This window comes from Heptranchias perlo, chromosome 11 (assembly GCF_035084215.1).
Source record: "Heptranchias perlo isolate sHepPer1 chromosome 11, sHepPer1.hap1, whole genome shotgun sequence".
Taxonomy (NCBI): domain Eukaryota; kingdom Metazoa; phylum Chordata; class Chondrichthyes; order Hexanchiformes; family Hexanchidae; genus Heptranchias; species Heptranchias perlo.
Genome location: NC_090335.1, coordinates 25,495,553 through 25,504,602, shown reverse-complemented (window position 1 = coordinate 25,504,602; position 9,050 = coordinate 25,495,553).

Here is a 9,050-nt window from a genome sequence, read left to right as displayed (position 1 = left end):
TTAAAGCAGAGTGAACTGAATGATAAACTCAATGATCTTCATGCCAGTAACAGAAGGTAGAAGTTCAGATGGTGAATTCCTGAGGCATTGCTGGAGTGCGATGTCTGATGTTCAAGGCAACCCTGCTGCAGCCAAAATGTGACGGTGGTTTGCCCCTTGCAATAATACAGTAAATTTATTGAAGCAATACATCACATGACTGGCACAGTGGAAAGATATTATACGCTTTACTGATCATGAAAGATACAGGCATCACAGACATAATGGGATAAATTATATGATCTTAATTTTAATGGCCATAAAATTGAATGGACCGTGCCAGAATTCCTGAGATGCATTTCTGTCGCTTGATGTTCTGCATTGGGAAAATCATATCATTTTTATTCTACCTCCCACACTGGAGTTGTAGTATTTGCTTATACATTGTCTTGAGTGAGGAAGGGAAGTGGTGGTTCAAAAGGAGAATGAAGAAATCATTTGAGTAATTTGACTGTTTTGGAATTTTTCGTGGTTTCTCGATCCTGATTAGTAGTGGTAGGAATTGGATCGTTCACCAAATCAGAGCAATTATCTGAAGAGAATTATTGATTATTTAAACCAATAATTAAAATGTGACATTCAGATTTGATGAGTGAGGTGTGCTATACATTAGACTTTTAATTATATAGATAGATTATATAAATAAACTATGTTTAAAGCTGTTGTTTGTAAACTGCTAGAGGCTCACTTGAGATTTATAACATCATTCATACTCCTTAAGTGTGTTACTGCTTTACAGTGCTGTGATAATCCCTTGTAACATCCAGTGCAATAAATCCTGATAACACTGCTGTTCAGAGAACTATTTGATATGATACAAATCCAGTACATAGCCCTAAAAAGTAAAGACTCCACTTGTGTAATTAATCAACAAATGAGCTAAGAGACAGTATCAAGCTGAAAGAAAAGGCTTATACACATACAGGGAGAAGTGGAAATCCAGTGGATTGGAAGACCTATAAAAAGTAACAAAGGGATACAAAGAAAGGAATAAGAAGTGCAAAAAGTGAGTATGCAAATAAACTTGCAAGGGATGTCAAAGTTAACAACAAAAGTTTTTTTTATATAAATATATTAAGAGAAAGGGAGTGATAAAGGGGAATGTGGGCCCATCAAAGACGGATGTAGATGGGGACCATTGCTTTGGTCATGCCACAAAACTCCATTCCCTAGCCACTGACTCCATCCCTCTCACTGTCAGAGGCTGAACCAGACCGTTCGTAACCTCGGCATCCTATTTGACCCTAAGATGAGCTTCCGACCTCATATCCGCTCCATCACCAAGACCGCCCATTTCCACCTCCGTGACATCGCCCATCTCCACCCCTGTCTCAGCTCATCTGCTGCTGAAACCCTCATCCATGCTGTTGTTATCTCTGGACTTGACTATTCCAATGCTCTCCTGGCCAGCCTCCCATCTTCCACCCTCCATAAACTGGAGCTCATTCAAAACTCTGCTGCCTGTATCCTAACTTGTACCAAGTCTCATTCTCCCAGCACCACTGTGCTCACTGACCTATATTGGCTCCTGGTCTGGGAACACCTCAGTTTTGAAATTCTCATCCTTGTTTTCAAATTCGTCCATGACCTTGCCACTGCCGATCTCTGTAACCTCCTCCAGCGCTACAGCCCTCCCAGATCTCTGCACTCCTCCAATTCTGGCCTCTTGCACATCCCCAATTTTAATCGCCCCACCATTGGCGGCTATGCCTGCAGCTGCTTAGGCACTAAGCTCTGGCATTCCCTCCCTAAACCTCTCCGCCTCTCTACCTCTCTTTTCTCCTTTAAGATGCTCCTTAAAACCAACCTCTTTGACCAAGCTTTTGGTCACCTGTCCTAATATCTGCTTAAGTGGCTCAGTGTCAAATTTTGTTTGATAACGCTCCAGTGAAGCGCCTTGGGACGATTTACTACGTTAAAGGCGCTATAGAAATGCAAGTTGTGGTTGTTATACACAAAAAGGAAATGTAAGACTTGTTAAATGAGTAGTTTGTATCCATTTTCACATGGGAGGAAGAGGATAAAATACCATTGGTACAAGGGAACCTAAAAATAAACGATTGATTGATTTCAAGCCTGTAATTTCATTCAAAATTTAGATCTTATAAATTGTGAAAGCTTTGCTCTTGCAGTTTGTCACATGAAATTAGATTAGAGCTTTGGACCTCAGTCTTTGGTATTTCTTATCTCTGTTTGATATCACACGTGTGTCATTCTGTTTTTATACAGGTGTTGAGATTTTTCATCAGAATAGAAGAAGCCGTCACACTTGGGTTAACATTGACAATGGTACATCTTCCTCTTTAGGACTACAACTCACCACACAAATTACTGAATAAGGAACCAGTTTGAGACGCCAGTATCCTGCCGTCACCTGCAAGTCCCTCTCCCATTAAAGAATATCAATTGCCTTTATATGGGAGTGATTACAAGGTAGAATCTGTTCAAGGGACATAGATAACATCATAAACCATGAAAGAAAAGCTCAAGTACTTTCTGTCATCTCAGCCACAGAATGAGATTACAGTTTTGAACTCACAATTTTTTTAAATATATACTGCAAACTTCATGAGGTGACTATCCGTGTTACATCTGTTTTACTTCACAGTGGCTTTCAGCGTAGATGCTGATTGTCAGTGTACCTCACGCCATCGATGCCAATGATGTTCACACTAATAATTGTCAGATAATCACCAAAAAATTCATTGAGAAATAATTTGATTTTGATTGCTAGAAAATAATAGTGACTATATTTTCAATACTGAGAAGATATGCCCAATCTTTGTAAACATCATCCTCTAACAAATATCCATTTGTCTATTTCTTCCAGTTTTGGTTACCATGACTCCCCTAACTATAATGCACAGTACATCTCCAGCAGTGCAGGCTACTGATTCACAGTTGCATAATCTATAATTGTTCTGCAATTTCAAGGAAAATCAGTTCACACAGACATGCTTTCAAAAAGTACAAAAAATCTCCTTCAGTGCAATGTTCTTCTCCAATGGCTCTGTGAATTTATCCAATGAGAATCTGAGTACAGACCAGGAAGGTCCCAGGTTCATTCCCTGACCTTTTCTGAATTAACTGATCTCAGCCAGGCCAGCGGTAAGAACACTATAGTTGTCCTCAGTGTCCCTAGGTTAAGGAGGGGAAAATCGTCCAGGATTCCCAATCCTGATCGGTCCCCGATGACTTCCTGCTAAAAATGTGTATATGTGGACATCGGACGAGGCCAGGATCAGGGTTGGCTGTGATGCCTCCATTGGTGGAATGGCCCACCGACATTGACCATCGACTGCTGCTCAAATAATATATATGTGGGCAAGGCATCGGAGGGTTTCTGCCACCCATGAAGTGTATCCGAGTAAAGATTCAATGCCTTCATTGGAGGGGGAAAAGTTGGTAAAGAAATGCCCATAATGTTTCTATAAACAGCAATCTTGTTTGTAAAGTGGGTATTATGTTTTTATTTTTTATTGGCAAAAGAACCAGGGGGCAGAAGAGGAGAATTTTTTTATGCAGCGAGTTGTTATGATCTGGAATGCACTGCCTAAAAAGGTGGTGGAAGCAGATTCAGTGGTGACTTTCAAAAGGGAATTGGATATATATTTGAAGAGGAAAAATTGCAGGGCTATGGGAAAAGAGCAGGGGAGTGGGACTAATTGGACAGCTCTTTCAAAGAGCCAGCACAGGCACGATGGGCCAAATGGCTTCCTGTGCTGCATTCTATGATTCTGTAATACTTGTGTGAATGGTCTACATAACTTACCATTGATTTAATTCCTTATGAGTTATTAGGGCTGTCAGGATTCTTCCATTCTTGCGTTGTATTTTTTTTTCTCCATATATCAATAAGGTTGTATTGTAGATTACTGATCTGCTAGATTGGCTACCCTGTGTCCATCTGCTGATAGTTTTTTGCTCTCTCAATGTTTTATGTGTTTCAAAATTCTCACCTATTTAGAATTCTTCCTTTTTTATTTCTTTATCTATGAATGTTTTATCTCACATTTTCTTCCTGGACAGTTAGGAAGGTGGATACAAGGCTAATAGTATTAGAATGATGGTAAAGGACCTGATGGGAAGGCTAGGTTAGCTGTTTCTGCCCAAACATTACTCGGTTACTGTGAGCTAGAAGGGTTGAGTAGGAAACTGCAGATATCTCTGATTAAGCGACTGGCGGAATGTCCTGAAAACTTGCGCTAAAACAACAGCGTACTATCAATTTTCAACATATAAGATCGAGAAAATTTGGGCATAAGTGACTTATATCAGTTTTTACGTTACGCCCGAATTTCCTCGATCTTTTACGCCGATTCCATGAAACCTCCACCGAAACCCTATGCTGTGCATTAACATAGCTCCACCCACCCACCCCGTGTAAAATTTCCTGAATTTATGCCAGTGCTAAAAAGGCTGTACATTTACACTTAAAATTTTAGGTACAACAAGATCCAAAGTCACATGGCAATTTTTTAAAGCAATTTTTAAAAATTTCACCTCACTGAGGCCTAAAATGTATTTTCTCTACCTTTGAATGTATCTTTATGGTATCAGAATGGTTTGGATTAAAGACTGAAAAACTTCCACGATTGCATTTTCTTAAACATGCTGTGCCCAATGTGCATAACTGATGGTTTGGTGGCTTCAAACTGTAACTTTCATGCATAATGAAGGACTTAAAGAAGAAACATAAGTTCAGGCCTTCCCTCAGGCCCCGATAGTTTACACTGATTTTCACTTGTTTTTACATTCTGGCGTTTGCTAATGAGACCATCAGGAAATTTCGGTGTAACTCAATGTCGGGAAAATCGGCATAAATTTCAGGGTAACTTGGCCATTACGGCTTTTAGGAAATTCCGGGTTTAGAGTTAACACATTTGAGTGCCAGTGGCCTCATTAGTAATAAGCAAACACTGGAACTGCTACACTTTTCAGCTAATATCGCATTATCTATCATCAATTACTCTTAATCAAAAATATACTGTACTTTTCTCCTGTGGCATCATGATTGAGCTCTTCTGCTGAACATTAAGTCTACAGTGAAAATAACTTATAATTGCTGTGTACCAGCAATCTGTGAATGGTTAAATTTGAAGTACATTCACTGCTTCGTGCCCTGCTAGTAATTACTCACTATTGTGAAGAACAAAGTTTAAAAATTAATAACACGCTAGAAATTGCTGACAACGCAACTGATAATGTGTTGGGATTGCAAAACAAAAATCTAGAACAGGACCTACAGTATGCGGCACTGAGTGTTTAAACTGTTGTTCACAGGTACATCGCTACCTACGTAAAGTAGCCTGAGAATCCTTAATGTCATGTAGTTGCACGCTTGGTGCACAGCACAAGGCCTCTGTGCTACCTTTCGATGTTTCGTTTGGACATTGTCCATGATTGATCGATGGAAGCATTCAAAGCCTTGTTCTTAATATTACCACTATGATTTGCACACGTAGGCCTAGATTTATGATGAGGGGATGCATGCTTAATGAGTGGACGGGGATGGACGGAATTTCTCAAAGGGGTGGGTTGGAATGGGTGGTGAATACACAATTCAGTGGTGGGGGGGTGGTGGATACGTTACTTTTTTGTAGGTTGGGGATCGAGGGGGTTGGCATGCTACTCAGTGGGTCGGTGAAAGGGTGATGCAAATGCTGCCCAGAGCGGGAGAGGGATTGAAAAGGTTGCTCAGTGTGGGGTTAGCTGCCAGGCAGTGGACATGCATCACGTGGGGTGGGTGTGGAAATGATGCAGAGTGGTATCGGGGCACGGATAGCTATGGGTCATGTGAATGCTGCTGTTTAACAGAAAATGTAAATATTGAGGAGAAAGAAAAATGCCAGCCACTATCAGTGAGGGTTCACAGAATGAGGTGAAAGCCACTAGGCAGCCAGTACGTGTAATTGAACCATGACAAGTTTACATAGGAGAAATCCACTATAAATGAGGACATACGAATTTACAATAATGTTGATTCAAAAAATGTGACAAAAGAGTTTGCTTGAGTACTGTAGCACACACAACCTGAATTGATCCAGTAACCTGCTGCAAATGCAAGACTAAAGGGAAAATAATAAACATGGTTGCAAACTTGCACAACAAGATTGAAAAAAGAGAACTTAGAATGATGCAACTGGGAATTACAATTCAATATCCCTAGGTTTTCCGATTGACTATAATTTTAACATCGGTAGTAACCCTTTTAAAAATAAATGGTTCAGCTAACTAAATAGCCAATCAGAAAATCTGGACAATTCACTCAGCTTTAAACATTCTTACAATTCTTTTGTTGCTAAGGTACTTTACATTCAGGTGAATTATGCATAAGGCCATAAACTGTGCTGTTGCTTAAAATACAGCAGGAAATATTTGCTCATTTAATGCATATTTATTTCTTATAGAAAATGGTCAGCGTCAACAGAAGGCATATAGCACAAATGAGAGGACACAGCAGGCCAAACCTCTCGCAGCCTTTGAAGATGCTATTAAGCTAGTCATTGGCAAGAAAGCTGTACAATGGCATGGGTAACGCACAGGCTGGAAGAGCGAAATATGCTTCATGTTGGTACAATTATAATCAAATATCTTCTCTGTGCAAATGTGATTCATCACGTGTAAAGCAGTGACTGTGTGCACAGCAAAACATGCCATGTACATTCTGCACAAGATGCAAAACAATAAACACTGTTTTATGATCTGTCCTTTTTTTTGCTACACGTATGCCACAGGAGCAGCAGCTGAACCTTTCCGCAACAAGCTTCACCATAGCACTCAATGTCATCATCACTTAAAGCACACACCGGTCCAGATTTTGCGTAACATTAGTGATTTAGAAGAGGACGCACAGGGTAAGTAATTTCTCAAAGATGTGGAAGAGGTGATGGCTAAAGAAAGGCTGGAAACTGCTAAGTGGAGGCCTACCACTCCCACAGCCCTAGTTTACGTAGAATTTACAGCACAGAAACAGGCCATTTGGCCCATTTGGTCTATGCCGGTGTTTATGCTCCACATGAGCCTTCTCCCACCCTACTTCATTTAACCCTATCAGCATAACCTTCTATTCCTTTCTCCCTCATGTACTTACCTAGCTTCTCCTTAAATGCATCTATGGTATTCGCCTCTACTACTCCTTGTAGCAAGTTTCACACTCTAATCTCTTTGGGTAAAGAAGTTTCTCCTGAATTCCTTATTGGATTTATTAGTGACTATCTTATATTTATGACCCCTAGTTTTGGATTCCCCCACAATTTGAGTTATTTTTGAATAACGTCATGATTCCAACCTCACAGGGACAGCTATGAAATGGAGGATACTTCAGGAGTACGAATAATTGTGTCAGTTGGTTGCCTTTTTGCAGAACGTGATGCAAACAATACACAGTTGTGCAGTGTTGTGCAGGAGAGGTTCTCAGCTCTGCGGACTGCCATTGAACAGCATACAGCATCCATGACATCTGAGGAGAGACCTCAGGGTTGCAGTTAAAACATCTCCCACTGATGCTGTTGAGGCATTAAGATCTACACTCCATGTTGGGATGACAGCCAATTCCAACATGCTTGGTGACAAACCCCAGAGAACCATGAGCAAATGACTCAGAAACCTTGAGGCATTTCAATGTTCTGTGCTCAAACAGAGCAATGGCCAATGTGAAGACTTAGCCACCAATAGAGGCATGCAACTGGAATGCGGGTGACTCTCAAGTCTCCATCAGTCCTTTCCGGCAGTTGCCTCTGGACAAGTGACCCAAGCAATCGCTGAAAACAAGCAAGGCCCCCTAGCCAGAATAGGACAGGACCACTTGGGTCTGCGAAATATTGAAGTATTCATGAAGGACATTGTGGATTTCTATGGATGAATGAGCTAGGTGGGCCAAATGTCCTTCTCGTCTATACTTATCTTTGTAGAAGTGGCCTGTCAAAATGCAACTGTTTCAAAGCAGACCTCTCTGGAAGCCTTCACAACTACTTATTCCATTAGTCCATCAAATAGAAGTAGTAGAGTCAAAATATAACAGTAGACCAGTTTACCTATCACAAAGAGTAGGCACAATGTCACATCACTTAAAGCACACTCGACAGCCTTTATTGTATTCAATAAAGCTACAATAGATCATATTAAACTTCACAGTCATTGTTTACTTTTGAGCTTATTAGTTTCTACATAAACAGCACTGTTGAGGGATGGTTGTTCATATTAAAAAATAAAGTCCAATGAAACCTAAATGCAAGCCTCAAGGAGATTGCTGCTTAATCAGGAGCTGCTAAACCCACGCTACTTAATTTGTCCTGATCCCTCCGAATGCTCACAATTTTCTCCACACTGTTACCTAACTGCAGAGTTTGGTTAACCAAAACAGACTCCTGCACAACTCTACTTATTAATGCGCCACCTGGATAGAGACAGAACCAGGACCATTTATCATTACCTTTTGCTTTCTATTATAAGGAAATGTTCAATTCAGATAGCTATTTTCCATTAATTCTATAAATCTTAATCTTCTTTAGAAACCTTAGATGTGAAACTTTATTAAATACATTATGAAATCCAATTCAAGGATAGCCACTGGCTAGTCCCCATTTGCTACATGGCTCCTTAAAAAATTCCAGTAGATTCATGATGCATGTCCTATTGCTTCTAAATCCATGTTAACAACGCCTTATGGCCTCTGTGCTTTTTAAATGAATATACTGACATTTTCATGTGACCTACACTCCCCATCACTAATGTTAAACTAACTACTGTACAGCTCTTCAGTTCATGATTCATTTTATTAAATATATTGTCCACACCTCCTCCCTTCCATTCTTAGGTATGATTTGCATATTTATGAAGCACCTAAGAATATTAACCAAACCTTTGCCTATTTCTTCATGCAGGCCCTTGAGGATTTATGAAACTGGAACTGTGCAAATCCTATGGGAAATCATTCTTAATAACTGTCAGATAATGCTTAAGGCATCGTAGAATTCATATGCAACTTGTGAACTAAATAAATGTAAGGC